The sequence below is a fragment of the Xenopus laevis genome, chromosome 4S (assembly GCF_017654675.1).
Source record: "Xenopus laevis strain J_2021 chromosome 4S, Xenopus_laevis_v10.1, whole genome shotgun sequence".
Lineage (NCBI taxonomy): Eukaryota > Metazoa > Chordata > Amphibia > Anura > Pipidae > Xenopus > Xenopus laevis.
The window spans coordinates 71366542-71383276 of NC_054378.1; positions in this window are offsets into that span (position 1 = coordinate 71366542).

The window sequence follows — 16735 nt, forward strand, 5'->3', positions numbered from 1 at the left end:
GACCTATAGTATACATTTTTTTTAAATTGAAAGTATATACTTTATTATATATTATGAATATAACAGACAATGAGGGAATGATGGAGAAGGAGAGGGGTTTAGTCCTCTTCTTCCTCAAGGCTGTTGTAGTCATGAATCGGACTGTCAGCCAGTCTGCAGCAGTCCTGGAGTGTATTCCTCTCTCTCATTAGAATTAGATGATTTCTGGAAAACCATAAAACATCCTCACACTTTATAAGGCACCAGGATTGCCCCTTCCGTATGGGGGCTTTGAAACAGTCCATAAAGTACCATGGAGATGTGGTGTTTATGCAAAGCTAATACAGCACTGTTATACTCTACTCATCCTTGGCTACCCAAAAAATAACAGGAGTGTTTAAGAAAGTTTCTGGACACACAATCTCTGAGTTCATGATCCAGGGCATAAAGCAGGGCCTTGTCAAATGGACAATCCTACAAGTGTGCATAGCTGTTTCTTCATGAATGATGTACCATGGGCAATGCTGTACCTGCACAGGTTATGGACATGCATGAAGGTCTGAATGGGAAGTCCACCTCGGATAGCCATCCATGTGATGTCTTTCTGCTTGTTTGTTGGTCTGTCTGAATAAACATTTTATCCAGACTTTGCAGTGACAGAAGGGAGCCCTGTTATAGACTCCAACAAATGGCTCTGATCAACTTGTGGATTGTCTTTGGTTTCTACAAGTGGGCTTGACTACCTCAACTTGGTTTTCCCTCGCAAACTTTGTTACATTCTGGTAATACCGAGTGGTGGTCCAGTTGTAAGGGTAGGAGCTGTCCAACTTATCCCACCCAGTGTTTGCCAGAGTGGGAGTAAAATGAAGTGAGAGAGTACTTGTCTTTTTCAGTGACTGTCTGATGGATGCAGTTACATACAAAGCTTTATTAAAGCTTTTATACAAACACAGAATAACAAAAGAATGGGGGGAGGGGAGGAGTTTAGTCTTCTTTTTCTTCTAGGCTGTTTTAGATGATGTAGTCCCAAAACAGGCTTTGGATTAGCCCGCAGCAGTCTTATAATGATCCTTTTCCTCCTCAGAATGAATTGATTCTGGCAGTAACTTAATTAGAGGGTGCGGGTTCAGGCCATGCAGCTGGGTCCCCCTTCGGGAGGGATTTTTTCGGTGGATTCATGTTTGCATGAATCGCTGGTGGGCCTGAGGGGATGTGGGCCCTAGTTTCACCAATGGATTCTGGAGAGCCACAAACCATACTTAAAACAGTTCATAAGGGGTCAGGCTTCCAGAATTGCCATGGACTCCCTCTATATGGTGTTCCCTCACAAACTGAAACACTTTAAGGCTCCAGTTGTACGAGTAGGAGCTGTCTCACTCCAGCATGTAACGATTGGGAGAAGGAAAAAGAGTGATGGTGCTGCCTCGAATTCCAATTATGATGTGGAAAATGGTCCTCGTAATGGCTCTGCAGACTGTAGCTAGAAGAGGTAAAGCCATGTACTGCAGGATGGGAAGAATCTATTAACTTAATCTTTACCAAGTCCCATCTCCTGTGTCATATCTATCTTTTACCTGAAAGTCACTTCATTCTCATACTACTGATGTTGATACACTGTATAAGTGAGTACCCCATATATAAAGAATAAACGTCAATTTCATGGTTAAGAACCAACCTTATCACTGAAATCTCTGCATTAAAGTTATAGTACAACAACACCACCCATCCTCTAGTTACCATTGTAAGGGAGACATAGGATCACAGATATATGGATGTTCTGTCTGAAAGCAGCCAAGAATATAACTCCCAGGAAATTACACAGGCACTAAATTACATAAATATAGTTTGCAATAGCAACAAATCAGCAATTAGTTTTGAACTAAAAGTTAGAAAATGATAAGAAAGTCCCGAATGTGCAGTGGTGGGGCTGAGGGTACATGGTGCAACTCCATCTAGGCTAGACTAGACCTTGTTCAGTTAGGAAACAGGCAGAGCATAAGTTACATTTGACCCTCTCTCCACAGGATAGGCCTTCACTACAGGATGGGGAGATGTAGTTTAACTACAACTCACTTATGCTGTGTGACTAAATAGAAAGAATTGGATGGTACAAAGTTCTTGAACAAAACAAATAGTAATGCCTTATTCTTCCAAAGCACCACAAGATTATCATACTCACAAATTATTGAGGCTGTCACATATGTGTCAGGCACAAACACAGCATAGCAGCATAGCACAACCTCCTGGTGTCTCTGTGGAGCTTGTCTTACTTACAGATAGAAAGGGAGTAGATCTCAAGGGTGCATCTATAACGAACTTGTTTAAGCCGGAACCTAAGGTTAGGTTGCTGGTGTAGATCTGACACTTCTGTATAACTGGAGAGCCCAGCTAGTCCCTGTTTTCACTGTCGCACTTTTGGGGCCCCCGGAACTTTCTGCTGCAGTTCTAGCTGGGAAACTACCAACTTCTGACTGCAGAAATCCCAAAAGCAAGGTACAGGCAAGGGTTAAGCGAAGAGGATTTGGAAATAGGTAGTAACGGCAAAATATAACATAGCCAACAATAAAGATGGCCGTGCCGGCTTCAAAATGAGGAACCACACATGTCGTGATGTCATCATACACACAACGACGTGCATAGCTACTTTTCACCTGCGCACAGAGGAGTGCACCCACTGGCCGGAGCACTAGTAGGTAAGAGAGTGCACCGGTCTGGCGGGGCGCTTTACACTATCCTTCCTATTTGCAACAAAGGCTGCTCTTGCTAATAAGATTTGCCTCACATTCCCAGAAAGTGCTTCCTCAACCTAACAATTTAGAAGGAAATATTTTATTGACACATTGAAAACATTCAAAATCTTCGTCAATCTAATGAAATGATAAAGTGTTTTAGAAACAGAAAGCTCCACCTTTTGGCCTTGTAATTCTGCCCTTCCTTTTGATTAATGAGCTGGCAACATGTCATTGATAAGGAATTACGCTTGATTGGACTCTGCGTCTGTCTCCATAGGCCTTGATAATAATGTGGCATTGATTAAACTGCTTTTGGATATAAACACAGTATAGCCAAACTGCGCCAGTCCAGCACTTTCTGTCACCTCTCTTTTTGCCATTGCCTTTATCTAGGCATCATTTAAAAAATAAACTATTTTATATAGTGCAATTTCACTGTGTTTTTCAGGAATATGTTTTTTTAGTTTTACTTTTGCTGGAGGAACTGGGAGTTTGAGCTTGTGGGTACTGTGCCTCTATGCACAGATGAGCCTCTTGTTGTAAAAATGCACCATGCTATGTTTGCACACTCACGGTACCCAGATTATTATGCTTAAATCTTTTCACTGATTTTTACATTTTTTCTGATTTAACCAAATTTTTTTGTGGTCCCCTAAAAAAGTAAAATGGGGGTTCTACTGTAGCTCTAAGGCATTATGTTGGCTTATACTGTCAGTGACTGTGTACAAAGAACTAGGTGCTGCTTATTAACAAAAGGCAATGGGAATCCTTATATTCTCTGAGTAGGTTTGGCACAATGAATGCCATGGTTGGATGCAAATGTTAAACTTAAATGCATAAAGCATATATTATTCTCAAGATCAAATTAAGCTGTCAATTTGTTTTACTATTACCTCCAGCAACCCCCCCCCCCCTTTTTCTGGTGCTAGATGATCATTGTATTTTTTGTTCAATTGCATTTATATACTTTATATACTTTTATGGCACTATTTCTGCTCAGTGTTGATGAAACTATCAACTGAGGGTGGACCGTGATGTCAGCAATGGGGAAACTATTCAATGAGGGTGGGATTATGATGTCATTTTTTGGATTATGATGTCATTTTCATATATATGTTTGTTTCTCTTCAGTTTATGATATTATTATTATGATAGAAGACCCCAATATAGAGAACAGTTGATTTCTAATTGCATTTTCTTTTTTGGTACAAGTCCTGTGGAGTACTGAATGTTTTGCATTATGAAAACAGAAATATACAGTAGAGAGAGAGAGAGATAAAACAGGGTTTTGAGTCATTGGTCAACACAATAACATTGTGAAGGTGGCCTAACTCTGTGTGAATTATAAAGTATTGTTATTATTGTGCAGAAACTGTACACGTTTAGTATAGATTTTTTGTATTTTAGCTTGCAACTTAAATTTACTTTAAAAGCCAGACCAGAATTTACTAAAAATATGTTTTATAGCTCCCAACAACTAATCTTTGCTGCTTTTTAAGGAAAGCACACAATCACAACATAAGCCAGTATCCTGCCTCCCCCCTTTATCTACTCATTAGGGGAAAAAAATGTAATCAGAAATCTTAGCAATAATCAACTCCTTTCTGCTCCTTGCTTCTTATTTTTGCTGCAATCTGTGTTTGTTTAATTAAGTGCTTAGCCTGCTGGGAAGGGTCTTATTTCCATAACAAACTCGGGAGTCTTTCTTAACGCAACTTACCTCATTCATTACTGGTAATTAGATATGGATTCCCCAACAACTTCATCCTTTTTGATGAATTGCCCCCCAGACACTCACTGTCACACTATTAGCATGTTTTCATTGTATTCGATAAATCATTTCCTTCTGCCTTTTTTGTAGGGTAGAGAGTATATATTTTAAATAAAATATTAGCAGTCCATTTGTGTGATTTATGCTTTATCGATGGCCTGGGATCCCTCATCTCCATATGAAGTGGTGAATTATTTACTTTTATTTCTGCTATTGAAATCTGATTTTATTTTAATTCTTGCTCCTTAGAGAAAATGTAAGTGTTGGATTGTAACATTCATAACTGCTTCATTAAAAGTCATGTTGCAGAATGTAAGGTATTTAAAACCTATTTCTTCTTTTAAATAGTGCAGGCCTGGCACAAACTGATAAAGAACATCATTGTTTCCTTCCACTGCCCCATGGTATCTTTCTCTTTTAAGCCTCTGCAGTGCTTGGTGTAGAGTAAAAGCAAAACCATAATATCATCTGATAATCCTGAGTCTTAGTTTAGGCCCAAAGTCCCGCAATACAAAACGTTCAGACTGCCTGGCGGTCATTTGCAGTATTTGATTTGCCTCTAGGATCATTAAGGTTTAAATTCATTCCAATTTTTGCATCAAATTCAAAACAATCTTATGTCTTTTAGAAAGAAATACAATTTCTCGGTTCCAACATTTAATTTATTGTATTTGTGCTGTTTGCACTTAAATATAAAGTTTAAATCATTTGCAAAAAAAACATTCTTTTTATTTACATTTTACACAGTGTCCCAACTATTTTTGGAAATTAAGTTATACTCCATAGTCACCAGTCTCATTTAAGGTAATGTTTAGTATGTTATAGAATGCCTAATTCTAAGCCATTTTTCAATTGCCTTTCATTTTATATTATATAGTTTTTTAATTATTCGCTTTCTTTTCTTACCCTTTTTGGGTTTCAAATGGGGGTCACTGACCCCATCTAAAAGCAAATGCTCTTTAAGGCTACAAAGGTATTGCTATCACTACTTTTACTTTTTTTTATATTATTCATCCTTCTATTCAGATGTTGTCACACTCTATAAATGGAATAATGCCAGGTGCTTTGTAGCCCCATTATCTCCTTGAGAAGAGCTAGAAAGATAAAACACCACATCATTAGTCATCATTACAAAAGGACTACCAGAACTTATGAAATGTAACAGTACAGTATTGTAGCTAAATGCAAGCTTTGGACCCAAATCTTTTCTACTCTTCACAGGTTGTGCTACAAATCTCATTCATTTGGCTTTTAAGGACACAGCTTACTAGAATAACCAGCTCTTCTATGATCACTTTTAAATAGGCCTATAATCATTTGGTTGAAGAACATGTGCTATACTAAGAAACTTGCTTGAGTAGGACAGCACTGACTATTATTAATACATGTAAACTGAACATTACAAAAATATAACTCATAATATGTCACTATTACAATGTTAACATCTAATGGTATATGTATAAATTACTATGTTGTCAGAGCACTGCCTTGGAGCAATTTGGACATAAAAACCTTCCAAAGCAGCGTTGTCCAAGCCAAATGTTTCTATACTGGACTCACAGCACTCTCCAGCATATAATCCATCAGTAAAGCATGATGGGAATTGTAGTCAAGCAACAGCAGAGGTGGATTCTTAAAGCAATATTGCACAATTTGTTTCCATGAGTCCTTCATGGGCAATGGCTCAACTGGTGCAAAAGTCTCCTACAATGAGAATTCTTTCGAGGGGTGCTACTACCATGCGGCAAGTTGAGAAACTTGACTCAGAGGGCAGCAGCCTAGAAGTTACCAGTGGTGACAAAAAGCTTAAAGAGCTGAAACCCTGATTTGTCTGATGCTATTGTGCCCTCTGAACTAACAAGATTTCATAGGAATGTTGCAAAAGGCATTTGACATTTTTTCTAGCTCTGAACACCTAAACAGACTATAGCTGCCCTTCTTAAGATTGCACTGTAATACTAAACTGTTAGGTAATTTAATTCCTGACATGCTAGAAGACAGAATGGGGCCACATGTCAACACACTGAAGGGAGGCAAGATTTATTCTAATGGTTTAGTGTGGCCTAGAAATTCAATCTGACCAGATTCAAAATAGGTCCTGGCACTTCAGGTACAAACAGACCCCCACAGGCCCAATAAATTGTGAATGCTTATGTCATCTTTCAGCAAGACCTTTGACATTTGGTAGAATCTGTCATGTAAAAAACTAGGAATATTAATTATCTAAAAATCTAGGAATGTTAATTATGGCATGAAATTGGGGATTACAGTGGCAAACTTCCAAAAATACATTTCAATATATGCATTGTTCAGATGGACTGACAACATATACAGTATTTGCATGTTTATGAATAACTATCCATTTTATTTCAGGGTGGGTTTAGAATACAAATATTGTAGTGCAACTTGGTTCATTTTAGCTGTTTTTCAGGGAAAGCTCCATTACTGCTACTTATAGCCTGCCTATTTCAATGGTGGGTTCCTCTCTGAAAATCTGAAAAAGCTAATATATAATATCCATTGAGAAGCAAGCACTACATCCAGGACAGGGAAATATAAAACAGGAGGGTCAGGCTATTCTCTATTCCTTTTCTCTCCCCTTGGGCCACAGTCCTACTAACTGAATCAGCAGCACCTTCGTTGAAACTAGAGATCCCAACTTGTATGTTTCTGTGCCAATTGAGGTGTAAATTACCATTGGAACAGACAGAAAATATAATGAAGGAACTGTGATGACAAGGGACGGGAAGCACAGCAGCATCGATCAGTCTAGAGAAATGTTTGTAAACTAGTAATAGTGGCGCCACACTGTACAATCCCAAGGCACCCCAGATCCTGACCTCCAAATGTAATTTCTATAGATCTGCACCTGAGTGGTGTATAACTCAGGTACCATAACACTTAGGATGTAGCTGCTGTGTAAACTAACACCATGGTCTCTGGCCTACTAATGCAAAGTATATAGATCTGTTTGGCCTGCAGATTATGTTTCCTCCTCTCCGTCCCTCTTGTTCTGTCAAGGAAAATTGCAAAATAATACAGCTACCCCGACTTCATTACCGCTGGGTTTAACAAAACCAGCACTTATTCACACATCACTCCTCCTCCTCTTCCTTTTATTTTACTCTGTCCTCCAGCTTGACAATAACCTTTCACCTGTCCCAAACCAAATTGACAGGGTCAGGGGGCATCACACACACGCCCAAACCAATCAATTGAAATTGGGTTTCCATATCTAATTTGTGATCAGGGAGCAATTTAACTCTCCCCATGCGCGTGTGTTTGTTTAAAATAACGTTTGCCCATCAGTGATAACAAGAAAATTGATGTGGGTTAAACCGCTTGTTGGCTTTCACTTTACTTTCTAGAGCAGCGTCCAGCAAAGTGAACTACTGAAGGCCAAAGCCACAACATCCACCGTCACAACTTTAGTAGCAGAAAAAAATTGCCAATTCCTAACAGGTCACACATCTTACAAGTGATATAGCACACCTTTGTTTGAGTTTGGCATTGCTTTACCGTGATTATCCTTTTATATTGGATATATGCTTATATATTTGTATAGTGACACTTGTGCTCACATTGTTGTATATAAAAACAATGCCTTAAAGAACCAGTAACAATAAAAAGTGAAAATATTTTATTTATATTTAAAGTCTGTTTATCCAGTGCCTACATAATAATATACAGTAAATATATACTGTGTTGGCAACAATCGTCCTGAGAAAGGTTTATTATTCTATAGTCCTGTAAAAAGTCATGAATAGCATTTGACCCCTGTTTATCTTCTTGTGTAAGAGTAAACCCCATCATGTTTTACAATGCCAGGAGTGCTGCAGCAATGAAGTGAGTTAAGAAACGTACCTTGGGTTGCAGCAAAAAGTTGCTCCTGTTCCTTTAAGAGTCTAAATTTTTTTAACAACTGTGCTCTGTGCACAAGAGATGCCCTTGACCTACAAGACACTCTGATCAGAAAGTTATACTTAGGGGTGGTGCATTGCCCCAATGCAGAGCTTATTTGTTTTCTGCTTGGTAAACCTGTGCATTTTCCATTATTCAGCATGAATGGCTGCCCCCATGGCTTACACAGCATTCATATAAAAATGTATACAGCCATGTGACTAAAAGCCCAGATTTACCAAAGACAGACTGTGTTGATTATATTATTATTATCATTTATTTATATATTGCCAAGATTGGCTCAGATTAAACACCAACTGGGGTGAGGTTTATGGTGAGTGCTTATTGGCTATGGTTGCAGTTAGGGTTGCCACCTGGCCGGTATTTTACCGGTTTAGCCAGTAAAAATGGTGGTTGATCCCAATGTTATTAATAGGGAAAAAAGATAGATATATAGGATTTTTTCCCCCAGAAAAGGTGGCAACCCTAGTTGCAGTTGGAACTATATTGGGGTGACTGGCACAAAAATATTTGTATTTATTATTTATCCTGTTATAAGGTAAGATCCACAAATGAGGAACAAAACCTATAAAGTCTGTAACCCACAGGATTAAGCTCTTTTTGCCAACAAAGGCCTCCATTTCTCATTATAGGGATTAATACCTGCCAAAAAAGACACCACTAACAAATTCCCAAGTAAGCTAGGCATTGAATTCAGAAGGAAGATGGAGAGGATCATATTCAGTCAGAAAGTGTATACTGCTGTATTAATTATGTAACTGATGTAAAGGAAAAGCAGGATGTAATTTGGAATTTACAAAGTTGCTGAATTAAAAGACCCCCCACTTCAGTCATAGTAAAAAATATAAAACTGATATGTTGGATGGTTATTTTATATGGTGAAACAGCCAACAGGTGGCAGCAGAGGTTTGGCTGAATTTCTGAATCCAGAAGTCACTTTATTGATGTAACAGCCAAGCACCTACTGTGTTGTAGCGTTGTGAGCAAAGTCATCTAATTGTCATAGTTTAATCCAGTTTGGGAACTTAATTTCAGGTTTTGAGCAATATAACACCTCACTTTATATATACAAGTAGTTAAAATGTATAATTTTTGCATATTGGCATGCTGAACAATTTAAGTAAAAGGTGATGGTTATTATAACCAAGCTTTGTGTGGCATCCTAGTACTGAAGCGTACCCATAGAAACAAATTATTGGTAGAATCAAGAAAGCAAATCTCTGATTGCCATGGATTGCTGTACTGGTGTACTTGCTACATGCTTTGTTTATTATCCTTAGTTTATAGTAACATAGTAACATAGTAAGTTAGGTTGAAAAAAAGACTCAAGTCCATCAAGTTCAACTTTTTAACTTTTTTTTTTTTTTTTAACTACCTATCTGCCAGTTGATACAGAGGAAGGCAAAAACCCCATCTGAAGCCTCTCCAATTTGCCTCAGAGGGGGAAAAATTCCTTCCTGACTCCAAAATTGCAATCAGACCAGTCCCTGGATCAACTTGTACTGTGAGCTATCTTCCATAACCCTGTATTCCCTTACTTGCTAAAAAGCTATCCAACCCCTTCTTAAAGCAATTTAATGTATCAGCCTGTACGACTGCTTTATATATAGCACAGACACATTTAGACAGCCTTTTGCAGATATAGTTCATCATTTGCATTAGTCCCCTGTCATATTTGTTCATGAATGAGCCTCAGTGTGACTACACTACTGCCAGCTGGACATGCAAAGAAACTGAGTGGTGCGCATGGAAAAGTGAAGGGGGGGGTTTTGTTGAATTCACCAGCTGAACTGGACTCAGGGTTGCCACCTTTATATGGCTCATGTTCCAGACAGGAGGTAGGGTCATGATATCACCAGGATGGGTCAGTGACATTGCAGATGGGTTGTGCTATGTCAAGTTAGAGGGGCTATGATGTGCCGATCAGCGATTGGCTGATCGCCTATGTCAATTAGGGGAAATCTTTTTGGAAAACCGGGCGAACTGCCTTGACCCAGCAGCCCTTCTGAAAACTGGGCTGGCCGGTTCAAATCTGGACAAGTGGCAACCCTAACTGAACTTACTGGCATGGAAGCAAACCCATTAATCTTGTAGGCACTTGTGAACTGCTAACTAGAAGATAGTTTATCAGAAAAACCCATTGACCATGCATAAATTAAACAATGTTAAAATAATGCACTTTCTATACACAGGCAGATGTGGCCTCTTCCGAACGAGTCAGTGTATGCCTGTGTATGGGCCCTATACGACACTCTATGCGTAAAAATGTTTAATGTTTTTAACAGGGATGCAAACAAATTAATACTTTGCCTTAAAAATATAAATCTAATTCTGAATACATTTATAGAGATGCATCAAATTCTCTGTTTTGGGATTCAGCCGAACCCCTGAATCCTCTGTGAAAGATTTTTCCGAATACTGAACTGAATCCTAATTTGCACATGCAAAAATCATTTTGCTTCCTTGTTTTATGACAAAATGTCACATGATTTTAAGGATTCAGATTTGGTTCAGCCAGACACAAGGATTCAGGTGAATCCTGCTTAAAAAGGCCAAATCCTGACAGAATACCAAACCGAATGCTGGTTTCGGTGCATCCCTACAAATTTTCAGTATACATTAATTCGACATTTACAATGGTTTTAATGGTTTAATAGTTATTTTGGTGAAAACAGATACTAATAAAAGCCATATCTCTCCCTATTTTATTCTTAGCCAGGCCCGGATTTGTGGAAAGGCTACCTAGGCCCGGGCCTAGGCCGGCAGGATTTAAGGGGGAGCAGCATGCTGCCCAACCACACCCTTATTGGTTCAAAAACACTGGATGCGCCGGAGATACAATCATTTTTTAAATTTCCCGTGCGCCAATCCCCATTGCTCCGTTCCAGATGATGAAAATTTGCATGAATAAAGGGGAGGGGACAGGGGCGATGAACGGTAGTGGGACTAGGTGCACCCGCTATGTAAATCTGGCCCTGTTCTTAGCCCTGGTGGTTTTGACTTTTGCAACAACCTAGCAGAAGCCAACTCATAAACAGATCTGTGAAGAAGCATTAAAAGCTGACTTCTACATTATTTCAAAAGCCAGAACCAGCAGTGCAGAGATTGGCTTACTGCTTTCAATTAATAATTTTAGAACCACTGAAATGTTATGATGTGTTTTATGAATTTGCTTAGAATTACATTCTTATTAAAGGGATCCTGTCTTTGGAAAACATCTTTTTTTCAAAAGGCATCAGTTAATAGTGCTACTCCAGCAGAATTCTGCACTGAAATCCATTTCTCAAAAGAGCAAACAGATTTTTTTATATTCAATTTTGAAATCTGACATGGTGCTAGACATTTTGTCAATTTCCCAGCTGCCCCTGGTCATGTGACTTTTGCCTGCACTTTAGGAGAGAAATGCTTTCTGGCAGGCTGCTGTTTTTCCTTCTCAATGTAACTGAATGTGTCTCAGTGGGACATTGGTTTTTACTATTGAGTGTTGTTCTTAGATCTACCAGGCAGCTGTTATCTTGTGTTAGGCTAAGGCCACACTAGGCGATAGCGCCGCGATTTGACTCGCGGCGACTTTTCGCCGCGACTTTTAAGCCGCAATCGCTGGGGAAACTTTTGCGCTGGCGTCTATGGGGAATCGCGAAAAATCGCCAGCGTAAAAACACACGCGGCGATCTTTTCTCTACTGTCGCTCGAAATTGCCTCGCTAGGCGATTTCGAGCGACAATAGAAAAAAGATCGCCGCGTGTGTTTTTACGCTGGCGATTTTTCGCGATTCCCCATAGACGCCAGCGCAAAAGTTTCCCCAGCGATTGCGGCTTAAAAGTCGCGGCGAGTCAAATCGCGGCGCTATCGCCTAGTGTGGCCTTAGCCTTAGGGAGCTGCTATCTGGTTACCTTCCCATTGTTCGTTTGGCTGCTGGGGGGGCAAGGGAGGGGGGTGATATCACTCTAACTTGCAGTACAGCAGTAAAGAGTGATTAAAGTTTATCAGAGCACAAGTCACATGACTTAGGGCAGCTGGGAAATTGACAATATGTCTAGCCCCATGTCAGATTTCAAAATTGATTATAAAAAAAATCTGTTTGCTCTTTTGTGTAATGGATTTCAGTGCAGAATTCTGCTGGAGCAGCACTTTTAACTGATTCATTTTGAAAAAATGACAGTATCCCTTTAAGCAACACTTTTGCCTCCCCCTTTAAATTATATGTAATTGAAAGCAGCAGTTTGTTTATGCTTTTCTGTTATTTGCGCTCACTCATGGTTCTGACTCTTGAAACAATGTAGCAGAAGTCAGCTGGGTTCGGTTTCCAAAGTCAGAACCTGCAGTTCAGAGTTATACAGTAAACAGACAGATTCAGCTTTCACCAGCTATTACATAAACATTTTGAATTTTTGGGACCTGAATAAGGGAATCTTTTCCAAATATGAGATATTTTCATAATATTATCACCAGAACTTAAGTCTGCTAATCATTTAAACATTAAAGGGATACTGTCATGGGAAAAATTTTTTTTTCAAAATGAACCAGTTAACAGTGCTGCTCCAGCAGAATTCTGCACTGAAATCCATTTCTCAAAAGAGCAAACAGATTTTTTTATATTCAATTTTGAAATCTGACATGGGGCTAGACATATTGTCAATTTCCCAGCTGCCCCTGGTCATGTGACTTGTGCTCTGATAAACTTCAATCACTCTTTACTGCTGTACTGCAAGTTGGAGTGATATCCCCCCCTCCCTTTCCCCCCAGCAGCCAAACAAAAGAACAATGGGAAGGTAACCAGATAGCAGCTCCCTAACACAAGATAACAGTTGCCTGGTAGATCTAAGAACAACACTCAATAGTAAGAACCCATGTCCCACTGAGACACATTCAGTTACATTGAGAAGGAAAAACAGCAGCCTGCCAGAAAGCATTTCTCTCCTAAAGTGCAGGCACAAGTCACATGACCAGGGGCAGCTGGGAAATTGACAAAATGTCTAGCCCCATGTCACATTTCAAAATTAAATATAAAAAAATCTGTTTGCTCTTTTGAGAAATGGATTTCAGTGCAGAATTCTGCTGGAGCAGCACTATTAACTGGTTCATTTTGAAAAAAATTTTTTTTCGCATGACAGTATCCCTTTAAGTAAACTTAACTGGATTATACCACCTATATGAATGTATACAGCTTAGTAAGAATCAGGTACTGTTTTATTACTACAGATAAAAAGTAAATTATTTTGAAAATTTTTAATTATTTATTTAAAATGGAAAGACAGTCTTCCCATAATTTGGGGCTTTCTGGATAGCAAGTTTCCAGATAACGGATCCTATATTTGTATATTGAAACTTGTTTCAAATCAATGTGTTCTACAAACATAATGTAAACACATTTTTTAGGTGGAGATCTCCTCTAATTTGTTTAAATGAATGAATCCACACAGTTTCCCCAAACTTGGTGTTTTTGCACATTTTGATGCAAAATTGCTTGTTTATATGCTGCTTGCATGAATTTGTACTTACTTTTGGAAATTCTTAGTTTCTGTGAGAAGAATAAGGGGTACAAGACGGTTGTCCACCAACTTTGCTTTGCTTTTTGGTAACAGGAAGGGAAAATGGGGGCTGTAGTTGTAGTGTGTAGCGAGTGATTTAGGAGGGTGGCCATCAAGAGATCTTAGCTTACGTAAATTGCTTTGTAAATTGTAAACCCAAATAACACCTTGTTTTATGCAAGAAATTTTTCAGCAACTTTCCATTTTACTTTTCAGCATTTTAAAGCTCTTTGTAAATGTAGTTATATCTGTCTGTATTTATTGTCTGGCATAATGATAATGTAATGAAGTCAGCTGATTAGCTGGGGTTTTGTTTACTGTTCGGAACATACATAATTTTTTATACCTATGGTAAAATAAATGGCAATAATTTACGGCATGTTACAAATTTTAGCATGCTCTTCATCATCTACATAAGATTCTTAGTATAAAACTACTCACATTTGGAATCTCTGCAAGGTTCACATAAAATGTAAATGTACTTTGTAGAATAAAGACATATTGTTGGAAGCCTTTTGCAGAATGTGTTCTTACATATGCTGTTTCGTGTCTTTTTTGTGTTCTCCTATAGGGAAGAATGGGGTCTGTTAACTCTGTGGTGGAACACAAATAAAAATACCCTGTGGACGTAAGAAATCGTATTACAATAATATAAAAGTGGAATATCACTAGACCAAAGAACCACCAAGAACAAAAACATCCACCAAATTCCTTCTGGCACAGTAGTTAAAATCCAAAGCTTGTATAGAATCCGTATTCACAAATTGGATTAAGGCATTTGTGATTTTGTTGTTCTTTTTTTATGTTCAGTTTAACCCCCGCAATATTTTTTATTTTAGTTTTTATTAACTCTTCTTGCCACCCCCCTCCATTGTTACATGCAGTGTTTAATTAGACATTAACACTTTTACTGGCAGACAATTGCACCAAGCCACACAGCCCAGTAGCATCACAAAATCCATCTGTATTGTTCTTTTTTTTTTCTTTAAGCAGAGACAGCAGTGGCTAACCCCTAACTCTGACAGATGCTAAGGATGTGGGTCACTAACTCATACAAATTGACAAACTACAGGTCAACATGTTAACCTACTAATTCATTTCCTGCTGTTTCCAATACATTCCTAATAGGATCAATTTCCTATTAACTATTCCGGGTCCAAAGGGAACCAGTTGCACATGACTAAGCCTTGATTTTCTGCTCTGATCAGATGGCAAAATGGTCAATTTAAATTCCCCTCACACTCCATTTCTCACTCAGGCTTCTTCAAGCCAAGAACCCAGCTGTAGGTCTGTGCTGAAGCAAGTGAATAGGGGATGAGAGGTCTTTGTTTACATTTTAAAGACCGAAAGAATTTGTCTCCAAGTTCTTACAGTTGGACTGAGTACAAACATATGTTTACAGAGTAATAGCAGTGAATAGATGTGGAAGTAAAATACCTTTGTATTAACCTAAACATTAACTCAAAGGAAAGAAATTTAATACTTTCAGTACTTCCCAGTGATCAGAAGTATCATGTTAACATAAAACTTGTATTTATTTATTTTAATCTGCATCGCCAAGGCAAATGTAACATTTTCAGAAATGGGAGCAATTGAACTCATAGGAGGATGGGTGGCAGCCCTAATGTGCAAAAATCACCTAAGCTGGAAATTCTGTTTGCAGTTTTTTTGGCTCCTGTTCTTGTGAGTTCCCTTTTATTTTCCCATAAAGTGCACCTGTTTATTACAGGCAACCAAACCCTATGGATTTTAAAAAAAAGTTGTAAAAGCAAAAGTTGTTGGTAGGTGCATGTAGGTATTAATAGACACATTTATGTACTGTTTCCTAAGAACAGAACATAAAACTGCATTTTCCAATAGTGAACACTAGATAACATTAAAGTGATTAACAGAACACTTGTTTGTAAAGACACAATCATACCCGCCCAACATTCCACATAGCAGTGAGTGATAAGCAGAAATCTCTGTAACCTATACTAGGGAGCAGATTTACATATGGTAGAATATCGAGGGTTAATTAACCCTCGATATTCAATTGCTGAATGTAAATCCTTCAACTTCGAAGACGAAGGATTTACTGCAAATAGTTAGATTGAACAAAAATCGTTTGATCGAACGATTAAATCCTTTGAATCATTCAATTTGAAGGATTTACTCCATCGATCGAACGATTTTTCTTCGACCAAAAAAACATTAGAAAGCCTATGGGGACCTTCCCCATAGGCTAACATTGCACCTTGGTAGGTTTTAGGTGGCGAAGTAGGGGGTCGAAGTTTTTTTTAAAGAGACAGTACTTCGACTATGGAAAGGTCGATTATTCTAACGATTTTTAGTTCAAATCGTTCGATTCGAAGTTGTAGTCGAAGGTCCAAGTAGCCAATTCGATGGTCGATGTAGTTAAAAAAAAACTTTCGAAATTCGAAGTTTTTTTATTCTATTCCTTCACTCGAGCTAAGTAAATGGGCCCCTAGGTGTGTAGAACTACAGTCTTGTAACTGTCATTTTATAGGACTACAACGTGTGGCACATGTGAAATATTCTCCAGCGGCACTTTGCTTTTAGGGGACAAGCACTTACTGTACCATTAAAGCAAATGCAGGTTTCCTGGGTTGTTTCTGGAGTTTCTCTTGTTGTCCACACAGCATTTTACTTCATCTTTCATTATGATGCATACATGTTGTTCACTGGGATTAAAGTGTGCAATAAAAATACATATACAAAAATGTTTTCCTTATCACTGGCCTCTGGAAAGTTGCACTGTCCCTATATTGCCCAGCTCTGTGAACTCTAACCCTATAGCT